This window comes from Helianthus annuus, chromosome 14 (genome assembly GCF_002127325.2).
Source record: "Helianthus annuus cultivar XRQ/B chromosome 14, HanXRQr2.0-SUNRISE, whole genome shotgun sequence".
NCBI lineage: Eukaryota > Viridiplantae > Streptophyta > Magnoliopsida > Asterales > Asteraceae > Helianthus > Helianthus annuus.
In genome coordinates this window covers 83442742-83467456 of record NC_035446.2, presented here as the reverse complement: position 1 = coordinate 83467456, position 24715 = coordinate 83442742, and positions in this window count along the sequence as shown.

Here is a 24715-nt window from a genome sequence, read left to right as displayed (position 1 = left end):
ACATGAGAATGCTTTACAAGCCCTCAAAGAATACATGTCCTCAGCTCCAGCATTGATGAAACCCGGAAAAGGAGATGTGTTATCCTTATACCTGGCGGTATCCTCAACAGCTGTAAGTGCAGTCCTTGTTAAGGATCATGAAGGTACACAATATCCTGTCTATTATGTAAGTAAGAGTTTACTTGATGCTGAATCCAGGTACTCACACCTTGAAAAACTTATTCTTGCATTAATTATGGCATCTTCTAAGCTAAGACATTATTTTGAAACCCATGCTATTGTTGTTAGAACTAATTTTCCAATCAAGAATGTCCTCAGGAAACCAGAGATGTCCGGAAGGATGGCTAAGTGGGCAGTAAAGCTTAGTGCCCATGATATAAGATATGAGCCTAGAACAGCCATCAAATCTCAAGCATTAGCAGACTTTGTGGCTGATTTCAGTAGTGATCTACAAAAAGAAGCCGAATTAGAGGTCCAACAGCTGGATGAGACTAAGGATCCTTGGATACTGCACACCGATGGATCCTCAAAAGTCAAAGGCACAGGGCTCGGCATACTACTAAAATCGCCACAGGGGGACATAATACCCCACTCCATAGCTTGTGAGTTCCAAGCAACTAACAATGAGGCTGAATATGAAGCCTTAATCGCTGGCTTACAAATTGCTAAGCATATGGGGATCAGGTATCTTGAGGTATACGTGGATTCATTGTTAATCACTAATCACTTTAATGGATCCTATGCTGTGAAAGGTGAAAAACTAACCAAATATTTAGAGATAGTCAAAGAATTGGCACTCTCCTTTGTTTCTTTTAGTTTGTCACAAGTACCAAGGGAGGAAAATACAGAAGCTGATGCATTGGCCAATCTAGGATCATCTTTGAAGATCCCAGAGAATATAAGTATCCCCAACATCCATATCCTGGATCCTGCTATTGAAAAACAGGTGGCCATGGAAATAGAAGAGGATACTGCAATGATCCCTAGCGAGGATACTCAATCTTATTCAGGATCGTGGATCTCACCAATCATGAGATACTTACAACACGGGGAGATTCCTATGGGAGAAAATCCTAAGGCTTTCAGGATTAAGGTATCTCAATTCACAATCTTGAATAATGTGCTATATAAGCGATCTCTTGCAGGACCATATTTAAGATGTATCGAGGATCCTGAAATTCAAGAAGTATTAAAAGACTTCCATGAAGGAGATTGTGGAAACCACACTGGGGGCAGGGCATTGTTCTCAAGGATCCTTAGGACAGGATACTACTGGCCAACTATGAAGAGGGATGCTGTGGAGTATGCTAAGAAGTGTGATCCTTGTCAAAGACACAGCAATATCCTTCATCAGCCGGCTGAATTTCTACATCCTATACCATCCTCTTGGCCATTCATGAGATGGGGGATGGATATAGTTGGCAAGCTCCCTAAGGCACCTGGTGGAAAAGTATTCATGCTTGCCATGACTGACTACTTCTCCAAGTGGATAGAGGCCGAAGCCTTTGCCCAAGTCAGAGAAAAGGAAGTGATATCCTTTATTAAAAGAAACATTATAACAAGATTTGGCATTCCTTCTGAAATTGTATGTGATAATGGTTCCCAATTTATTGGGAGCAGGACTACTAACTTTTGTGACAGTTGGGGGATTAAGATGATAACATCAACACCAGTCCACCCACAAGCCAATGGCCAAGCAGAATCATCCAACAAGATCATCATCAACAATCTGAAGAAGAAACTTGGATCCAAGAAGGGGAAATGGGCAGAAGAATTGCCTTATGTGCTTTGGGCTGACAGGACAACTCCCAAGAATGCTACTGGTCAAACACCCTTCTCCTTGGTGTTTGGGGCAGAAGCAGTAATCCCAACAGAAATGGTGGTTGCAACTGCTAGAACAAGTACCCGTGATCCTGAAGAGAATGCTGCAAACTTGGCTCAGGATTTGGATACTATTGAAGAAATCAGGGATCTGGCTAGGATAAGGATGGCTAGCTACCAACAAAGAATGGCTGGTGCTTACAACAAAAATGTCAGAATAAGGAAATTCCAAGTGGGGGATATGGTATTGAGAAAAGCATTCCAAAATACCATCAATCCTGCTGACGGGAAATTAGCACCAAAGTGGGAAGGTCCTTACTTGATTGAAGCTGAAGCAGGAAAAGGGGCATATAGATTGCTAACCATGGAAGGAAATTTGTTACCTAGAGCCTGGAATGCTGTTCACTTAAAGAAATATTTCATGTGAACAGGATCCTCCTGGCACATATGATCCCTACATTGAAAGCATCCTCGAAGGATCCCGATAATGTCGATGATCCTTACTCTGGTAAAATCCTAATCCTAAACAATTTCATTTTCTTATTTTTACCTAAGGATAAGGATCATGCATCCTTCATCCTCTTCTCACGAGAATTTAAGTTCTGATAGTCCAGGTATCCTCAGCATATCATTAAGAATCTTCAAAAGCATCTCAGATCCTTGGGTTCAACCCCAGTTATCCTTGGGCTTGTCCCCAGTTTCCGCCTGTAGCGCACGATGATCCTGGTATAGTTCATGTCTTTGGGACCAGTACCCACTTTCGGGGCTGATAACCTCATCGTACTGGCTATACCTAGGATCCTACGTATAATGGTAGACGTACCATACATCCGTTCCTAAGGTTTCTAACGTTTTCACGTTAGCTAAGGTTTTGGCATTTTCATGTCACTAAGTTTGGATAGTCGCCAGTAAGGGCCATACTCCAGTTTACATACGATCCTTGGGCTTGTCCCCAGTTATCCTTCGGGCTTGTCCCCAGTTATCCTATGGGCTTGTCCCCAGTTATCCTTTGGGCTTGTCCCCAGTTACTAACTTATCCTTTATATTGGCTTAGTCCCAAGTTATATTCCATTTTTTCAGGTTTTCGAAGTTAAACAATTAAGGATCCTTAATCCTTATTATCCATTAAAGTTTTACTTATGGTTATCCTGATTAAAGGTTAGGATCCTAACTTGGATCCTCAGGTATGATCCTTAACTATTTTTAACTTCATTCATTATTCATTTGAATAACCCTTAGACCTTGACAACTGAACCTATGATTCTTAAAATAAACTACCTTGAAAATTTTCGATTATAGGATATTTGATCCAGGATCATATCCTAAAATTCTTGAACATGATTTGCTTAAACTTTCTTACTCAAATGAATATGTTTTTAAACAATTGGAAAATAAGAGGATAAACAAAGGATAACAACACGAGATAAGCCAAAAAGATTAGAGTTATTTTATTAACAAAGGATTTTAAACCCTTCAAAGTTGTCAAAATTGCCAACCCACGTTTCTACCAGCAAAACGTGGCCCGTCCACATGGGTTGGCAAAGGGTGTCCATTGTTTGTGCGGTCGTAGCATGCAGGAAAATAAAAAGCGGCAGGATCACAAAGGCTTCATCCCCCAAACAGAGGATCCCTCCACCATTTGCAATCCTACCTATTGTCTGAAGGATCCTGGATCCTCAATCCTAAAACTATTGTTTAAGTTACAGACCATCATTGTTTAAAACATCACAACCACAAAAGAAACCACTACCAAAATTAAAAAATTGGGCTCCGGCTATGTCTAGAAGTTTCCTTCATCGCCCAATTCTGCAGCTCAAACCTTCGCTGCACCATCACCACCAGCTCCACTTGCTTCCCCCTGATCCTTGCCAGCATCACTTCCTTCAAGCATTGGGATCTCCTCAGCCTCCTCATCATCCTCCAACTCTGCTATCCTCGCCTTCCAGCCCTCCACGTCCCATGTGCTCTTGTCGAAGGAAGGATCCTGAGCCTCCGCAGCCATCTGCAGCTGGATCTTATACATGGTTATCGCAGCAGAGACCTTGGCATCCTGGGTAATGTCATGCTTCTCATAATCAAAATTGATCAGCATCCTGGCAGCTTTATCTTTGGTGGCCCGGAGCTCCTTCTCAAGATCATCAATCTTGAGATCCTTCAGCACACCCATCTGTTGGAGGTCAGCAATTTGGCGATCTTGATCCTCGACGTGGCCAACATAAGTTTCTATTTCAGCAAATTTCTGCAAGGAAAACAAGGCATAACGTCAGAAACAAGTGATCCTCAAAATTGTCAGGATAACGAACAGGGGCAGCGATCCTTACCTCGTTGAAGTAGTCCAGAAACTGTTGGCGAAGCAGGGGCAGGCCTTGTAGATCCTCAGAGGCCTTTCTCTTCTTTCCTTTACCCCTAATAGGTGCTTTAGGGGCTGAAGCAGTTGGGCTGGCAGCAGGAGTCTTCTTCCTTGCAAATTTGACATTAGCAAGATCATCAATGCCAAACTTTGAGGCAGACTTGGAAGATTTTCCAGCACCTACACAACCAAAATAAGATAAGTTTTCTAATTAAACTTGAAAATCCTACATAGAATTACTTTCTAAATAAGGATACTTACTTGACATCGTGACAGAGGCAGAGGATACTTCTTGGGAATCTTGAGTAGCAACCTGGAAAGTTCTTGTCTCCGGATCAAGCTTCTTGAAGGCTAAAAGTCTCTTTTTTGCAGCAGGTGTCAACTTCAGACGAGAGATGGAGATAGCTTCACAATAAACAAAGAAAATATTAGTGATCCTCACCCTAAGGAACAAATCTTATGGTGATCCTTCCAGGATCCTCTATCCTACCATGGGTAACCCACTCTTTGGGCAGATCCTTCCCGTCAGGGATGGTATCTCTCCTAACAAAGAAGAACCGTCGCTTCCAATTCGTGTCACTCTTGGTGACCTTGAGAACAGGGTGATCCTCTCCGGCTTTCCGTTTAAACAAATATCGACAGGATCCAAACGTTGTGAGATCATACATCTCAGCCAGCTCCGCCATTCCTAAATCAATCCCTTCCTGCTCAATGATCCTTTCAAGGGTATATAAAACCCTCCAGATCATTGGCATGGCCTGGATATAGGAGATGCCGGTGAGGGAAAAGAAGGACTGGGTGAATTGAGGAAAAGGATACGAATATCCTATTAAGAACGAAGTAACGGGAAAGGCTACCCAAGTATCAGAAATAAAGTCACTCAAAGCAGTGGGAGTGAAAGACTTGAAGATGGTGTTCGCCGGAAAACAATGACGGATCTTGTCAACCTGAGGATCGGTAAAGCAGCACCTCTCGGCAGGAGAATCTTTGATGATCCCTTGACCCTTCAAGGGACTGTTCTTCTCAGGATCCTTATGAGGGGAATTCCGGAGCAACATATTTGCAGAAGAATGGAAAGAGACAGAGAAACAGAGTAAGAGAAGGAAGAAAAGAGGAGAATACCTGATCAATCTTCGGACAAGATTATAAAGAGGAGTTTCTCTTGAATTTAAATGCAAATTGATCCTATCTCTATCTCCTATTTATAATGATGATCTGCAGGGCTGTCACTTCTGTGACGTAAGAATTGCAACGGCTAGTCCGACTTCAACGGCTAGTTATCCGATTAACTTGTTGCGGATAAGATCAAGCAAAATATAACTCGTTTATATACAATATTACTCCTTATATTTTGGGGGCAATTGTTAGGGCTGGATTTTTATGACATATGATCCTTACATGTGATCCTAACCAGTGATCCTTATTTCTTTGGCAGATAGTGATCCTCAGAAGAGTTCCTGGATCAGGATCACGGACCATCATAGGGATCCTCATGCTAACAGTTGTTTTCATTGGATTTAATGTTATCTTGCAGGAATGTCTAGCAGGATCCGCTCTTAGCAACGTAATCAAGGGACTCGTCTTTACAACTTTGGCATATGCTTAATCAGAGATGAACGTTGTAGAGGATATGGAAACTCAGCATGATTTAAGGGCGATAATTTAGGCTAGATTTACTTTTATTCCTAAAGGGGTAATGAGCTGATAGTTAGTCTATTTACCTAAAATAGGGCTACTCACACTTGTATATATAGCACTCTTCCACATTCGGAAGACACACAACACATTCCTCACACGCTTAGACACAATACTATAGTGATCCTTGTACTCAGCTCGTTACCATCTGAAGTTGTAATCATTATTTGTTATATTGAAGTTTGGTGATCGGTAGTTGCCATCACCCGAGGTTTTTTATGCCGGAGATCATTCATTGATCAAGGGCTTTTTCCTCGTATAAATCCTTGTGTCACTTGCATATTTCATACTAAAGTGATCCTTTACTTTTTCATCAAACCAAGCATCATTCCCCGTTTACATAGAGTTTGGTTGCATTATCCTTGTGTGATTTTTTGACCAAAACAATAGGGATAGTGGTTCACCATTTTCAGGCTTCATCAATAGAGGTGCAGTTGAGAGATATTGCTTCAAATCCTGCAAGGCTGCTTCATGCTTTGCTCCCCATTCAAATTTCTTATTCTTCTTGAGGATGTCATAGAATTCCTTTCATTTTTTCGAGGATCTAGAAATAAATCTATTCAAAGCTGCTACTCGGCCTGTTAACCGTTGTACGTCCTTCATATTCGAGGGTGACTTTATATCCAAGATAGCTTTAATCTGCTCCGGGCTTGCCTCTATCCCCCTTTTTGTCACCATATATCCTAGAAACTTTCCTGCCCCCACTCCGAAATGGCACTTAGCAGGATTCAGCTTCATGTTATACTGATCCAGGTTATCAAATGCTCCCTTGATATCCTGGAGGTGATCCTTAGCCTTTTCAGATTTCACCACCATATCATCGATATATACCTCCATGGTTTCCCCCAGCTTATCTTTGAACATCATGTTTACTAATCTCTGGTGTTTTGGTCAAAATCACACAAGGATAATGCAACCAAACTCTTTGTAAACGGGGAATGATGCTTAGTATGATGAACAAAGATAAGGATCACTTAAATGAAAATTGCACAAGTGACACAAGGATTTATACGAGGAAAAAGCCCTTAATCAATGAATGATCTCCGGCATAAAAAACCTCGGGTGATGGAAACTACCGATCACCAAACTTCAATATAACAAACAAAGTTTACAACTTCGGATGGTAACGAGCTAGGTACAGGGATCACTATGGTGTAGTATGCTAGAGTGTGTAAGAAGTGCGTTGTGTCTTCCGAATGCTCAAGAGTGCAATTTATATAAGCGTGTGTGGTCGAATTTTAGGCAAGTCACCTAACTACTAGCTCGTTACCCCTTTAGAAATAGAAGTAAATTTAGCCTAACTAATTGCCCGTAAATTGTGCTAAGTTTCCTTATTCTCCACAACGTCTATTTCCGGCGGTGTATGTGCGAGATTTACGTGAAAGATTCCTTAATAACGTTGCCAAGACCAGGTCTAACTCGTAATTCCTGCAAAACAACATTAAATTCAAAGAGAACAATCGTTAGTATGAGGATCCTTAGGATGATCCATGATCCTGATCCTGAAGCTCTTCTGAGGATCGCTATCTGCCAAAGGAACAAGGATCACTCGTTAGGATATCATGTAAGGATCACAGGTCATTAAAATCCTGCCCTAACAATTGCCCCCAAAATATAAGGAGTAATTATGTAATATTAACGAGTTATATTTTGCTGATCTTATCTGTAACTAACTCAACGGATATATAGCCGTTGTGACCGAACTATCCGTTGCAATCCTGACGTCATGGAAGTGACAACCCTGCACAATAATGATTATAAATAGGAGATATAGATAGGATTGTTTGCATTTAAATTTCAGAAGTACTCCCTTTATAATCTCATCCGAAGATAAACAGGTATTTTCTCTTCATCTTCTTTCTTCTCTTGCTCTGTTTTCTTTCTCTTTCCATCATTCTGTCAAAAATGCTGCTCCGGAACTCTCCCAGCAAGGATCCTAAGAATAACAGCCCCTTGAAGGGTCAAGGGATCATCAAGGATTCCCCCACCGAAAGGTGTTATTTTACTGATCCTCAAATTGACAAGATCCGTCATTGTTTTCCGACGAACACCCTCTTTAAATCTTTTAGCCCTACTGCTCTGAGCGATCACATCTCTGAGACTTGGGTAGCTTTCCCGGTCACTCCTTTCATGATAGGATACTCGTATCCTTTCCCTCAGTTCACCGAGTCCTTTTTCTCCCTTACCGGCATCTGCTATATCCAGGCTATGCCGATGATCTGGAGGGTTTTATACACCCTTGAAAGGATCATCGAACAAGAAGGAATTGATCTGGGTATGGCGGAGTTGGCTGAGATGTATGATCTCACTACTTTTGGATCCCACCGATATTTGTTCAAACGAAAAGCTGGTGAAGAGCAACCTGTTCTCAAAGTTACCAAAAATGATATGAATTGGAAGCGGCGGTTCTTTTTTGTGAGGAGAGATACCATCCCAGATGGGAAGGATTTGCCCAAGAAGTGGGCTACCCATGGTAGGATAGAGGATTCTGGAAGGATCACCGTAGAACTTATCCTTTAGCATAAGGATCACTGATGTTCTGTTGTTTTCTTGTTGTGCAGCTATCTCCGTTTCACATCTGAAGTTGACACCTGCTGCAAAAGAGAGACTCCTGGCCTTTAAGAAGCTTGACCCTGAAGTCAGAACTTTCAAGGTTACCACCCAGGATTCTCAGGAAGTATCCTCTGCTTCTGTCACAATGTCAAGTAAGTATCCTTATTTAAGGAGTATTTATATAATGAGAGTTAAATAAAATTAAGATACTTATCTTGTTTTGGTTGTGTAGGTGCTGGAAAATCCTCTAAGTCTGCTTCGAAGTTTGGCATCGACGATCTTACTATTGTCAAATCTTCCAGGAGAAAGACTCCTGCTGCTAGCCCAACTGCTTCAGCCCCTAAAGCACCTATCAGGGGAAAAGGAAGCAAGAAGAGAAAGGCCTCTGAGGATTTGCAAGGTCTGCCCCTGCTCCGCCAACAGTGTCTGGATTACATCAACGAGGTAAGGATCACTGTCCCTGCTTGTGTATCCTCCTAGTTTTGAGGATCACTTGTCTCTGATGTTGTTCCTTGTTTTTCTTGCAGAAATTTGCTGAGGTAGAGACATATGTTGGCCATGTTGAGGATCAGGATCGCCAGATTGCTGATCTTCAACAGGTTGGGGTGTTGAAGGATCTCAAGATAGCCGATCTTCAGAAGGAGCTCCAGGCCACCAAGGATGATGCTGCCAAGATGCAGATCAACTTTGACTATGAGAAGCACGAGATCACCCAGGATGCCAAGGTCTCTGCCGCCATAGCTATGTACAAGATCCAGCTGCAAATGGCCATGGAAGCCCAGGATCCTGCTTTTGATAAGAGCACCTGGGATGTTGAAGGCTGGAAGGCTAGGCTGGCTGAGCTAGAGGATGATGAGGAGGCTGAGGAGATCCCGATGCTCGAGGGTGGAGACACTGGCAAGGATCAGGGTGGAGAGGCAAGTGGAGCCGGTGGTGATGGTGCAGCGAAGGATTGAGCTGCAGGATTGGGCGATGATGGAAATTTCGAGACTTAGCCGGAGCCCATTTTTTTTTTGTTTGGTGGTTGTTTATTTGAATAGTTTGATGGTTTGTATTTTGAACAATAGTTTTTAGGATAAGGATCTATGATCCTGTGAACAATAGGTAGGATAATAGGTGGTGGAGGGATCCTCTGTTTGGGGGATGAAGCCACTTGTTATCCTGCTGACCTTTATTTCCTGCACTGCTATAACCGCATGAACAATGGACACCCTTTGCCAACCCATGTGGACGGGCCACGTTTTGCTGGTAGAAACGTGGGTTGGCAATTTTGACAACTTTAAAGGGTTAACTATTTTGTGAATGAATAAAACTTTAACTTTTGACTTATCTTGTGATGTTATCCTTGTATATCCTTTAAATTCTCAATTGTTTTGATTTATACTTGTCTGAGTAAGAAAACTTAAGCAAATTATGTTTAAGAAATTTAGGATATGATCCAGGATCAAATATCCTATAGTCGAAAACTTCCAAAAAGTAGTTCATTTTAAGGATCATAGGTTCAGTTGTCAAAGTGTAAGGGTTATTCAAAATAATGAATGAAATCAAAACAGTTAAGGATCATACCTGAGAATCCAAGTTAGGATCCTAACCTTTAATCAGGATAACCATAAGAAAAACTTTAATGGATAATAAGGATTGGGGATCCTTAATTGTTTAACTTCGAAAACCTGAAAATAGAATATAACTTGGGACTAAGCCAATATAAAAGACAAGTTAGTAACTGGGGACAAGCCCAAAGGATAACTGGGGACAAGCCCAAAGGATAACTGGGGACAAGCCCAAGGATCATAGGTGAACTGGAGTATGGCCCTTACTGGCGACTATCCAAACGTAGTGACATGATAATGCCAAAACCTTAGCTAACGTGAAAACGTTAGAAACCTTAGGAACGGATGTATGGTACGTCTACCATTATACGTAGGATCCTAGGTATAGCCAGTACGATGGAATTATCAGCCCCTAAAGCGAGTACTGGTCCCAAAGACTTGAACTATACCCGGATCATCGTGCGCTACAGGCGAAACTGGGGACAAGCCCAAGGATAACTGGGGACAAGCCCAAACAACTGGGGTTAAACCCAAGGATCTGAATTACTTCTGAAGATTGTCGACAATATGCTAAGGATACCTGGACTATCAGAACTCAAAATCTCGTGAGAGAAGGATGAAGGATACATGATCCTTATCCTTAAATAAGAAAATATGTAAATAAGAGTTCGAGCTTAGGACATTACCAGAGTAAGGATCATCGATACTTCAGGGATCCTTGAAGGATACTTCTAATGTAAGGATCATACGTACCAGAAGGATCCTGCTCACATGAAATATTTCTTCAAGGCTCTTGGTAACAAATTACCCTCCATGGTTAGCAGTCTATATGCCCCCTTTCCTGCTTCGGCTTCGATCAAATAAGGGCCTTCCCATTTTGGTGCCAATTTCCCATCAGCAGGATTGGTGGTATTCTGGAATGCTTTTCTCAATACCATATCCCCAACTTGGAATTTCCTTATCCTGACATTTTTGTTATAAGCACCAGCCATTCTTTGTTGGTAGCTAGCCATCCTTATCCTAGCCAGATCCCTGATTTCCTCAATAGTATCCAAGTCTTGAGCTAGGTTTGCATCATTTTCCTCAGGATCACGGGTATTTGTTCTAGCAGTTGGAACCACCATTTCTGTTGGGATCACTGATTCTGCCCCAAATACCAAAGAGAATGGTGTTTGACCAGTAGCATTCTTGGGGGTTGTCCTATCAGCCTAATGCACATAAGGTAATTCTTCTGCCCATTTCCCCTTCTTGGATCCAAGTTTCTTCTTCAAATTGTTGATGATGATCTTGTTGGATGATTCTGCTTGACCATTAGCTTGTGAGTGGACTGGTGTTGATGTTATCATCTTAATCCCCCAGCTGTCACAAAAGTTAGTAGTTCTACTCCCAATAAATTGGGAACCATTATCACATACAAATTCAGAAGGAATGCCAAATCTAGTTATAATATTTCTCTTAATAAAGGATATAACTTCCTTTTCTCTGACTTGGGCAAAGGCTTCAGCCTCTATCCACTTGGAGAAGTAATCAGTCATAGCAAGCATGAACACTTTTCCACCAGGTGCCTTAGGGAGCTTGCCAACTATATCCATCCCCCATCTCATAAATGGCCAAGAGGATGGTATAGGATGTAGAAATTCAGCCGGCTGATGAAGGATATTGCTGTGTCTTTGACAAGGATCACACTTCTTAGCATACTCCACAGCATCCCTTTTCATAGTTGGCCAGTAGTATCCTGTCCTTAAGATCCTTGAGAACAATGCCCTGCCCCCAGTGTGGTTTCCACAATCTCCTTCATGGAAGTCTTTTAAAACTTCTTGAACTTCAGGATCCTCGATACATCTTAAATATGGTCCTGCAAGAGATCGCTTATACAGCATGTTATTTAAGATTGTTAATTGAGATACCTTAATTCTGAAAGCCCTAGGGTTTTCTCCTATAGGAATCTCTCCGTGTTGTAAGTATCTCATGATTGGTGAGATCCATGATCCTGAACAAGAATGAGTATCCTCACTAGGGATCATTGCAGAATCCTCTTCTATTTCCATGGCCACCTGATTTTCAATAGCAGGAGCCAGGATATGGATGATGGGGATACTTATATCCTCTGGGATCTTCAAAGATGATCCTAGATTGGCCAATGCATCAGCTTCTGTATCTTCATCCCTTGGTACCTGTGTCAAACTGAAGAAAACAAAGGAGAGTGCCAATTCTTTGACTATCTCTAAATATTTGGTTAGTTTTTCACCTTTAACAGCATAGGATCCATTAAAGTGATTAGTGATTAACAACGAATCCACGTATACCTCAAGATACCTGATCCCCATATGCTTAGCAATTTGCAAACCAGCGATTAAGGCTTCATATTCAGCCTCATTATTAGTGGCTTGGAACTCACAAGCTATGGAGTGGGGTATTATGTCCCCCTGTGGCGATTTTAGTAGTATACCAAGCCCCGTGCCTTTAACATTTGAGGATCCATCAGTATGCAGTATCCAAGGATCCTTGGTCTCATCCAGTTGCTGGACTTCCAATTCGGCTTCCTTTTGTAAATCACTACTGAAATCAGCCACAAAGTCTGCTAATGCTTGAGATTTGATGGCTGTTCTAGTCTCATATCTTATATCATGGGCACTAAGCTTTACTGCCCACTTAGCCATCCTTCCGGACATCTCTTGTTTCCTGAGGACATTCGTAATTGGAAAATTAGTTCTAACAACAATAACATGGGTTTCAAAATAATGTCTTAGTTTAGTAGATGCCATAATTAGTGCAAGAATAAGTTTTTCAAGGTGTGAATACTTGGATTCAGCATCAAGTAAACTCTTACTTACATAATAGACAGGATATTGTGTACCTTCATGATCCTTAACAAGGACTGCACTTACTGCTTTTGAGGATACCGCAAGATATAAGGATAACACATCTCCTTTTTCTGGTTTCATCAATGCTGGAGCTGAGGACATGTATTCTTTGAGGGCTTGTAAAGCATTCTCATGCTTTTCAGTCAATTCGAATTTCTTGTTTTTTCTTAGGATATCATAGAATTCTTTACACTTTTCAGAGGATTTGGATATAAATCTGTTTAAAGCCGCTATCTTGCCTGTTAGCCTTTGCACATCCTTAGCGTTGGCAGGGGATTTGATATTCACCAATGCTTTGATTTGTTCCGGACTTGCTTCAATGCCCCTCTGGGTTACCATATATCCTAAGAATTTGCCTACTTTAACACCAAAGTGACATTTTGAAGGATTAAGCTTCATGTTATAACTATCAAGGATATCAAATGCTTCCTCCAAGTCCCTTAGGTGATCCTCAGCTTTTTTGGATTTTACTACCATATCGTCTATGTATACTTCCATAGTTTGTCCAATTTGATCTTTGAACATCATGTTCACCAGCCTTTGATAAGTTGCACCTGCATTCCTTAATCACGACGGCATAGCAATATAACAATATAAACCGGTTGGGGTCATAAAAGCCGTATCCTCTTGGTCAGATGGTTCCATCTGAATTTGTTGGAATCCAGATGATGCATCCATAAAGGTTAACAGTTCATGGCCTGCCGTTGCATCCACCATGGAGTCAATGTGGGGTAATGGGAAAGGATCCTTGGGACATGCCTTATTCAAATCAGTGAAATCGACACACACCCTCCACTTTCCATTTTTCTTTTGAACAACAACCACATTGACCAGCCATTTTGGATACTTCACTTATCTAATCATACCTGCTCGTAGTAATCTTTCTACCTCTTCCTGGATAATGGCATTTCTTTCTAGTGCAAACTTCCTCCTTTTTTGATGGATTAGTTTAACTGACCTGTCAATGCCAAGTTTATGAGTGATAATATCCTTAGATATACCTGTCATATCCTCATGTTTCCATGCAAAGGTAGATTTTCTTCTTTTGAGGATGGATACAATGTCTTCTTTCATTTGTCCAAGGATCCCTGATCTGATATAGATTTTGGATTCAGGATCATCAGGATCCAAGAGTATTTCGTCCACATCCTGCTCTCTTGCCTCCAAGACATCCCTTGGAGGATACTTTAATTGCTATTGCTCCCTTGATTTCGAGGCTGGTTACATTGATGAGGTGTAACAATCCTTAGCCTCCTGCTGATCACTATCGATCTTGATTATTCCCCAAGGGCTAGGGAGCTTCACACATTGATGGTAGGTGGATGGGACTGCCTTCATATCGTGTATCCAGGGCCTGCCAAGGATAACATTACAACAAGACAAACAGTCAATAACACAAAATTTTTGATAATTATGTAATCCTTCCACGTAAATTGGGAGTTTGATGTCCCCCAGGGTTTTCTTAGTTTCGCCACTAAATCCCACAAGCACGGAGGATCTTGGTGTGATGTCTGATTCAGGAATACCCATTTTCTTCAGAACATCAAGCTGGATAATGTTTACTGAGCTTCCTCCGTCAATTAGGATCCTGCGGACAAAATGGTTAGAAATAAAGAGAGTAATAACTAAACTATCATGATGAGGATCCTGGATGTCTACGCGATCATCCTCATCAAAGGTTATCACTTTTCCTTCCGAACACTTAATGTTCGAATAAGTCTTTCTCCATTATCCATTTTAGCTTCCTTTGCATGCCTTTTAGCTGCTGAAAAGGATGTACCACAGATGTCTGATCCTCCGTAAATAAAGTTTATCACTTGTGCATCTGCCGGAGGGGCTGGAGCTTTTTCAGGGATCCTTTTAGGATCCTGAGTTCTTTGCTTTTTTCTTCCCAACAACTCTTTTAAATGCCCCTTGCTCAGCAGATATCCAATTTCCTTTCTTAATGCGATGCATTCTTCTGTTAAATGCCCAAAATCCTCGTGGTATGCACACCATTTTGATTTGTCTTTAGCTGCGGCTGGTTTGTCATTTTTTCTGGGCCATCTGGCTTTTTCTCCTAGATTCTGCATTGCAAGGATTAGTTCATGGTTATCAACGGAAAAACAGTATTCAAAAATCGGAGGATAATCCTCATCATCCTCTTCTTGGTCAACAGCATGCACGTTCTGGTTGTCAGTTCTATTGTAGGATTTGAATTTGTTGCTTTTGAAAGAGGATCCTTGCATTTCTTGTTTTGAGGATCCTACTTGTCTCTCCTGGATCCTCTTGTCATCCTCTAGCCGGATGAATCTGAGTACCCGAGTCCTTACTTCGCTAGGTTCCTGCATGGTGTCATAACAAGATCATCGTAGAACAATGAATCCCTAAGCAATCCCATTTTGAAAGCCTCAACAGCTGTGGCCACATCCAAGTTGGGAATGTCCAAGGATTCTTTACTAAATTTGGTTATATAATCCCTTAATGATTCATTATGACCCTGAGTTATCCTATATAAATCACTAGTCAATCGTTCAAATTTTCTGCTACAAGAAAATTGATTATTGAATAAGTTAACTAAATTAGCAAACGAAGTAATAGAGTAAGGGGGAAGACTTAGCAACCATTTAAGAGCTGATCCAGTAAGAGTGGATCCAAATCCCTTGCATAGGCATGCTTCCTTTAACCTTTCTGGAATCGGATTGATCTCCATCCTCTCCCTGTATTGTGCTATGTGTTCCTCAGGATCCGTTGTACCATTATATAGCTTCATAGTTGGAATATGGAATCTTTTGGGTATCTCAGCATCACAAATTGGTGGTGCAAAACGAGATACCTTGTGGCTTCCATCTGCAATCTCCGGGATAGGTTTGACTACCCCTGGAACACTTGATATCATATCCTTTAGTTTCTGCAGTTCTCTGGCCATAGCATGGTTGATACCTGTATCCTGCATGAATCCATGGTTAGTGGTAAGAGAATTATTAAAAGTGTTACCTCCCATCGGGTTCAAGTTAGGAACATTGGATGTGAATCCATATTGCTGGGATTCTGGGATGATGGAGGGACCAGTGGAAGCAACGGTCTGCATTGGAATAAAATCTCCTTGATGGACATCTGAACTTCCTGTTTGCAAACTCTTCAAGGATCCTGGCATCTGGAGGGATCCCTGAACTTGGGGTGATCCTGGAACGAAAGAGGATCCTTGAACCTGGGATGATCCTGGAACAAAGGAGGATCCTTGAACCTGGGATGATCCTGGAATAAAGGAGGATCCTTGAAATTGCTGCGCTCCTGAGTAGGCTCCTGAATTCACGAAGGGTCCCATATGCTGAGGATAGGATCCTGCCGGCTGGAAATATGAGCCTGATGCCTGAGTCACTATTGCCGAGCCGAGGTGCACTCCTTTTGGTCCACCCATATGTTGAACGTCTGGGACCTCTGATGGCTGAGAAGTAATCATCGGAGTATCAAAATTCAAAGATTTGGGCATCAGTGGGGAATGATCCTCTGCCGTTTTCTTTTGTCTTTTGAGATCTCCGATTTCCTTGAGGATCCTGTCATTAGTTTCATCCTGCTGCTGCATACGATCCCTCATCTGCAAAATCAAAGTAAATATATCACAAGTACTGGGAGCAGAAGAAGTTAGAGCAGAAGAAGATGAAGGTTTAGAGAAAATAGGAGTTGGTCTCTTCTCAGCATCTTTCTGAGATCCAGCTGGTGGTGGAGGCAAAGGTAGAATGCCCTTAGATGAATTGACTGCAGACATCACTGTGGAGGTATTCTTCAACGATGAAGCAATGCAACACTCCGGAATGATCACCAACAGAAAAACTTTCTTATGAATGAAGCACCAATTGCCCCACGGTGGGCGCCAAACTGTTTTGGTCAAATATCACACAAGGATAATGCAACCAAACTCTTTGTAAACGGGGAATGATGCTTGGTATGATGAACAAAGATAAGGATCACTTAAATGAAAATTGCACAAGTGACACAAGGATTTGTACGAGGAAAAAGCCCTTGATCAATGAATGATCTCCGGCATAAAAAACCTCGGTGATGGAAACTACCGATCACCAAACTTCAATATAACAAACAAAGTTTACAACTTCGGATGGTAACGAGCTAGGTACAGGGATCACTATGGTGTAGTATGCTAGAGTGTGTAAGAAGTGCGTTGTGTCTTCCGAATGCTCAAGAGTGCAATTTATATAAGCGTGTGTGGTCGAATTTTAGGCAAGTCACCTAACTACTAGCTCGTTACCCCTTTAGAAATAGAAGTAAATTTACCCTAACTAATTGCCCGTAAATTGTGCTGGGTTTCCTTATTCTCCACAACATCTATTTCCGGCGGTGTATGTGCGAGATTTACGTGAAAGATTCCTTAATAACGTTGCCAAGACCAGGTCCAACTCGTAATTCCTGCAAAACAACATTAAATTCAAAGAGAACAATCGTTAGTATGAGGATCCTTAGGATGATCCATGATCCTAATCCTGAAGCTCTTCTGAGGATCACTATCTGCCAAAGGAACAAGGATCACTCGTTAGGATATCATGTAAGGATCACAGGTCATTAAAATCCTGCCCTAACATCTGGTATGTTGCACCTGCATTTTTCAAACCGAAAGGCATAACAGTATAGCAATATATACCTGTTGGTGTCATGAAAGCAGTATCCTCCTGATCCGAAGGCTCCATTTGAATCTGCTGAAATCCTGAGGATGCGTCCATGAACGTTAACATTTCATGTCCAGCAGTAGCATCCACCATTGCATCGATATGAGGGAGAGGAAATGGGTCTTTAGGACAAGCCTTGTTCAAGTCCGTGTAGTCTACACAGACTCTCCATTTCCCGTTTTTCTTCTGTACCACAACTACGTTTGCTAGCCATCTTGGAAACTTGACTTCTCTGATCATCCTGGACTTCAACAATCTTTCAACTTCCTCTTGGATAATCTTATTCCGCTCAGGAGCAAATTTTCTTCTTTTTTGCTGAACAGGCTTGAATGATTTGTCAATTCCAAGCTTGTGAGTGATAATGTCTTTGGATATGCCTGTCATATCCTCATGCTTCCATGCAAATGTTGACATCCTGCATTTCAAAAAGTTAGTTAACTGCTCTTCAATATCCTGAGGGATATTGGTTCCTACGAGCACCGAGATATCAGGATTATCCTGATCCAGGATAATTTTCTTCACATCCTGCTCCGAATCCTCCACGATATCCTGGGCCCGCATCTTTAATTGCTATGCTGCACTAGGCTTAGTTGAGGATTTCATTGAGGATGAGTAGCATTCTTTCGCTTCCTGCTGATCACTTTCAACCTTGACAACTCCCCAAGGGGTAGGGATCTTGATGCATTGGTGATATACTGATGGCACAGCCTTCATATCGTGAATCCATGGTCATCCCAGTATGATGTTATAGCAGGATAAGGAGTCCATCACGCAGAATCGTTGTATGGAGTTGACCCCTTCAACATATACTGGTAACTTTATCTCCTCTACGGTATTCCTAGCTTCTCCACTGAAACCAACGAGCACAGTGGACTTCAAAGTAATGTCCATCGGAGATACATACATCCTCTTCAATGTTTCCAGCTGAATTATATTGACAGAACTACCGTTGTCTACCAGTATCCTGCGTACAAAATGGTTAGCCACATATAATGTTATTACCAAAGCATCATGGTGAGGATCCTGAACAGTATCCGTGTCATCACTATCGAAAGTGATCACTTTATCAGTTGTGAGGGTAGTCATCCTGACTGGTTTGTCTCCCCTTTCACTCTTGGCTTCCTTTGCATGTCTCTTAGCCGCCGAATGCGAAGTCCCACAAATGTCGGATCCTCCTGAAATAAAGTTAATTATCTTTGCATCTGCTGGGGGTGATGCTGCTCGTTCAGGATCCTTCTCGGGATCCTGCCCTTTATTCTTCTTTTTTCCCAGCAAGTCCTTCAGATACCCCTTGCTTAACAGGTAACTTATCTCTTTCCTTAGAGCAATGCAATCCTCGGTCGTATGTCCGAAGTCTTCGTGGAAGGCACACCATTTGGATTTATCCTTCCAATCAGCTTTCTGCTGGTTCTTTCGAGGCCACCTAGCTTTGTCCCCTAAACCCTGCATAACATACATTAACTCAGGTATATTAACAGAAAAGCAGTATTCAGATAAGTCAGGATATTCTTCAGGATCCTCGTCTTCAACAGCATTCACTTTCTTGTTATCATTTCTACCATATGGCTTGGAGCGATATGGCTTATATGAGGTTTCTGATTTCCTGTTAGTTGATTAATAGGTCAAGGTAGAATTCATCCTCTCCTGCATCTTCTTGTCATCTTCCAAACGGATATATCTCAAAGCCCTGTTACGAGCTTCGTCGAGATTCCTGCAGGGGTTCATTACGAGATCCTGATAAAACTGAGAATCCTTTTGTAACCCCATCTTAAAAGCTTGCATAGCTGTTGCAACATCAAGATGTGGGATATCCAAGGATTCTCGACTGAATTTGTTCACATAATCCCTCAAGGATTCCTGAGGCCCTTGAGTTATCCTGTAAAGATCACTGGTTAGTTTCTCAAAACTCCGACTACAAGAAAATTGACTGTTAAATAAATTAACCAAATGAGCAAACGAAGTAATTGAGTGAGGAGGAACGTTTAACAGCCATTTTAAGGCTGATCCTGTCAGAGTAGAACCAAATCCCTTGCATAAGCATGCTTCCTTGAGCTCCGGAGGGATAGGGTTAATCTCTATTCTTTCCCTATACTGGGCAATATGCTCTTCAGGATCCGTAGTCCCATCATACAGCTTCATGTTGGGAGTTTGGAATCTTTTTGGGATTTCAGCATCACAAATAGGATGCACAAACCGAGATATCTTGTGGCTATCCTAGGATACTTCAGGAATTGGCTGAACCACCCCAGGTACACTGGATATCATATCCTTAAGCTTCTGAAGCTCCCTAGATAATGCTGATGTCACAGCTATATCCTGCAAAGATCCAACACTGTTAGTGACAAGAGTATTATTATTATTAGACACGTTACCAGTCTGAGGGTTCTGCCCATATCCTGAAGCATATCCTGAGCTCCTCATGGTTGACATCCTGACCGAGGAGGGTATTTCAGGAGTATGATTCTGAGGAAGGCTGGGCACAATATTCCCCCTATTATCCTCAGTGTAAACTGCGGAACTGAAATTCAAAGACCTGGGCTGTATAGGAGTGACAGTTTCTTCAGCGGGTCTACTCGAGCTAGCTTTTAAGAGTTGTATTTCTCTTAACAGCATTTGATTAGTTTCCTGTTGCTGCCTCATTTGTTCCTGCACACTTCCAAATAAAGTCAAAATTTCATCGTTAGAGGCTAAAACGGGAGCAGATCCCTGGACACTCCGAGTAGGGATAACATCTTGAGATTGTGAAGAAAACGGCATCCTTGGAGGAGGTGGTGGAAGCACCGAACCAGTAGTAGCAGAGGTCGTAGCAGACACAGTGGAAGAGCTCATGTTTGATCTTGAGGCCATTGTAAACAATGTGGCAAAAAATTTTGAAAACAGAAGACTGATTAGCGATTTCACAAAAAAAAATTTAGTAAAGAGAGCACCACTTGCCCCACGGTGGGCGCCAAATTGTTTTGGTCAAAAATTACCGAAGCAATTAAGTGATCAAATTAGTTTAGTGAGGTAGTGTGCTAAAAAATGTGTTGAAAATATGTTGGTTAAGTTATTTAGAAAAACAGTATTCAGGATACGCCTCAGGATGTAGAGCTGTATCAATGATCAAACAATGAGCAAAAAAGTAAAGGTTGACACGTGATGTACGAGGAAAGCCCTTGATCAATCTAGATCGCCGGCATAAAACCTCGGGAGCTGACAATCGCAGCTGCCTTGTTCTTCTTATTGCTTCAAACTTCAGGATACAGTGCAGGATGTGGTGCGGATCGACTAAGTGTTACAATGTAATTTGAATACAAGTGTTTGAGTGTGGTGTTTGCGGTGAGCTAGAGAGTAAAAGTGTTCGAGAGTGTAAGTGTAAAATTGTGTGCCTTAAACTGATCCGCCCCCATCTATTTATAGTAAAGATAATGTAACAAACTATCCTAAACTTCCGGGATCCAACGAATATTCCCACTCGAACGTTGAGGACCAAGTCTTTCGGGTTCAATGGCTTCCTCATAACAAATGCGCCCAAGTCTTGAGGAGAAGAAGTCCTGATGACCGTTAGTAACTTACAGCCATTAACCTGCACGTGTTTAATTCACTCAACCTTAGGATATCGCCCAGGATGTTAGCAATATCCCCGTCCAGTATCCTGGTCACAAATAAACAATTAAAAGCGGGATATTAGTCAGGATATACTCAGAAAATGACCCATAACACCTAGGATCCTACGTATAATGGTAGACGTACCATACATCCGTTCCTAAGGTTTCTAACGTTTTCACGTTAGCTAAGGTTTTGGCATTTTCATGTCACTAAGTTTGGATAGTCGCCAGTTAGGGCCATACTCCAGTTTACATACGATCCTTGGGCTTGTCCCCAGTTATCCTTGGGCTTGTCCCCAGTTATCCTTGGGCTTGTCCCCAGTTGCTAACTTTTATCTTATATTGGCTTAGTCTCAAGTTATGCTCTATTTCAGGTCTTTGAAGTTAAACAACTAAGGATCCTTGATCCTTACTTCTCTCTAAGGTTTATCTTATAGTTATCCTGGTTATGGTATTAAGGGTTAGGATCCTAACTTGGATCCTCAGGTATGATCCTTAACTATTTAATTTTATTCATTGTTTATTTGAATAACCCTTGTATTTTGACAACTAAACTTGTGATCCTTAAAATATACTACTTTTTGGGATTTTTCAACTGTAGGATATTTGATCCTGGATCGTATCCTAAATATTTTCAATCTGACTTATCGAAAATTTCTTATTTAAACAAGTATACATCAAAACAATTGAAAATTAAAAAAACAAACAAGGATAACAACACAAGATAAGCCAAAAAAGTTATAGTTATTTTATTAACAAAGATTAAACCACCAAAAGTTGTCAAAGATTGCCAACCCACGTTTCTACCAGCAAAACGTGGCCCGTCCACATGGGTTGGCAACGGGTGTCCATTGTTTATGCGGTCTTAGCATGCAGGTAATTAAAAAGGCGGCAGGATCACAATGGCTTCATCCCCCAAACAGAGGATCCCTCCACCATTTGCAATCCTGCCTATTGTCTAAAGGATCCTGGATCCTTAATCCTAAAACTATTGTTCAAAGTACAAACCAACAAATGTTCAACAAAAACAACCATCAAACTAAAAATTGGGCTCCGGCTACGTCTAGAAGTTTCCATCATCGCCCAATCACGCAGCCTAAACCTTCGTTGCATCACCACCTCCGGCTCCACTTGCTTCACCACCTTGATCCTTGCCACTGCCTCTAGCCTCGATTGTCAGGATCTCTTCAGCCTCCTCTTCATCATCCAGCTCAGCCAGCCTTGCCTTCCAGCCTTCCACATCCCAGGTGCTCCTGTCAAAGTCAGGATCCTGAGCTTCCAAGGCCATTTGCAGTTTGGTCTTATACATCGCTATGGCGGCAGAGACTTTGGCATCCTCGGTGATCTCATGCTTCTCGTAGTCAACATTGATCAGCACCTTAGCCGTCTCGTTTTTGGCATTCTGGAGATCCTTCTGAAGGTCGACAATTTTGAGATCCTTTAGCAGTGCAACCTGTTGGAGGTCAGCAATCTTCCTATCCTGATCCTCAACGTGGCCAACGTAATCCTCAATCTCGGCGAATTTCTGCAAAGAAGATAAAGGATAGTTCAGGACCAGGTGATCCTCAAACAAGCAGGATATACAAGCAGGGACAGTGATCCTTACCTCACTAAAGTAGTCAAGGAATTGTTGGCGGATCAAGGGCAGACCTTGCAGATCCTCAGCTTCGGAGGCTTTTCTCTTCTTTCCTCCCCTTCCTTTGAGGGGTGCCTTGGGGATTGAAGCAGTTGGGCTGGCAGGAGTCTTCTTCTTGGAGGATCTGACAGTGGTAAGGTCAGTGACACTGAACTTTGAGGCAGACATTGTGGATTTTCCAGCACCTGTACAACCAAAACAAGATAAGTATCTTTACCCTACTTATATTTCATTGTTTATTTGAATTTTTAAACAAAGATACTTACTTGACATCGTGACAGAGCCTGAGGATACCTCTTGTGAATCCTGGGTGGTTGTCTTGAATGATCTTATTTCAGGATCGAGTCTTTTAAAGGCGGCAAGCCTCTCTTTGGCAGCAGGAGATAGTTTGAGGTGTGAGACGGTAACAACTGCATAACAAAGAACAAAAGGGTGTCAGTGATCCTTATATGAAAAGAAAACTGTCTGGTGATCCTTCTCTGGATCCTCCATCCTACCATGGGTAGCCCATTTCCTGGGTAGATCCTTCCCGTCAGGGATAGAATCTCTTTTGACGAAAAAGAAACGCCGTTTCCAGTTAGTGTCATTCTTGGTGGCTTTGAAGATCGGGTGTTCCTCACCTGGTTTACGTTTGAACAAATATCGGTGGGATCCGAAGGTAGTGAGATCATACATCTCGCCCAGCTCTGACATTCCTAAGTCTATCCCCTCCTGCTTAATGATCCTTTCAAGGGTATACAAAACCCTCCAGATCATCGGCATGGCTTGGATATAAGAGATGCCAGTTAGGGAGAAGAAAGATTGGGTAAAGGCTGGAAAAGGATATGTATAGCCTATGGTGAACGGAGTAACAAGAAAGGCAACCCAATTTTCAGAAGTATGATCACTCAGGGCAGTGGGATCGAAGGATTTAAATACGGCATTCGCTGGGAAGCAATAGCGGATCCTATCAATCTGCGGATCGATGAAACAACAGCGTTCTTTTATGGAATCTTCGATGATCCCCTGGCTTTTCAGTGGACTATTCTTCTGGTGATCTTTAGCAGGAGAGTTCCGGAGCAACATTTTTTGCAAGATGATGGTAAAAGCAATAAAACAGAGTAAAGAAGGAAGAAGCTGAAGAGGAAATACCTGTTTGCCTTTTGGATGAGATTATAAAGGGAGTATCTCTGAAATTTAAATGCTAATTGATCCTATCTCTATCTCCTATTTATAATCATGATCGTGCAGGGTTGTCACTTCTGTGACGTCAGAATTGCAACGGATAGTTAGATTACAACGGCTATATATCCGTTAGTTAGTTGCGGATAAGATCAGTAAAATACAACTCGCTCATTTTACAAATCACTCCTTATATTTTGGGGGCAATTGTTAGGGGAGGATTTTCTAATAGCCCGTGATCCTCACTTGTTATCCTATTAGTGATCCTTACTTCTGTGATAGATAGTGATCCTCAGAAGTGCTTCAGGATCAGGATCATGGATCACCTTAAGGATCCTCATACTAACGATTGTTTATTTGAATTTCGTATTGTTTTGCAGGAGTAACAAGTTTGACCTGGTCTTGGCAACGTTACTATGGAATATTCCACGGCTATTTCGCACACGTATGACTAGAAATGGACGTTGTGGAGAACGTGGGAGCATGGCATGAATTTCGGATAGTTTGTTAGCATAGTTAACTTCCATATTTAAAAGGGGTAATGAGCTAGTAGTTAGAACACTTGGCTAATTTCAGCTACACACACTCGTACAACTGCATTCTTGAGCATTCAGCACAACACCTAACAGTTTACACGCATTCTTGCACGATACACCATAGTGATCCTTGTACCTAGCTCGTTACTATCCGAAGTTGTAAACATTTGCTGGTTAATTTGAACTTGGTGATCGGTAGTTTCCATCACCCGAGGTTTTTTATGCCGGAGATCATTCATTGATTAAGGGCTTTTTCCTCGTATAAATCTTTGTGTCATTTGTGCAATTTACATTTAAGTGA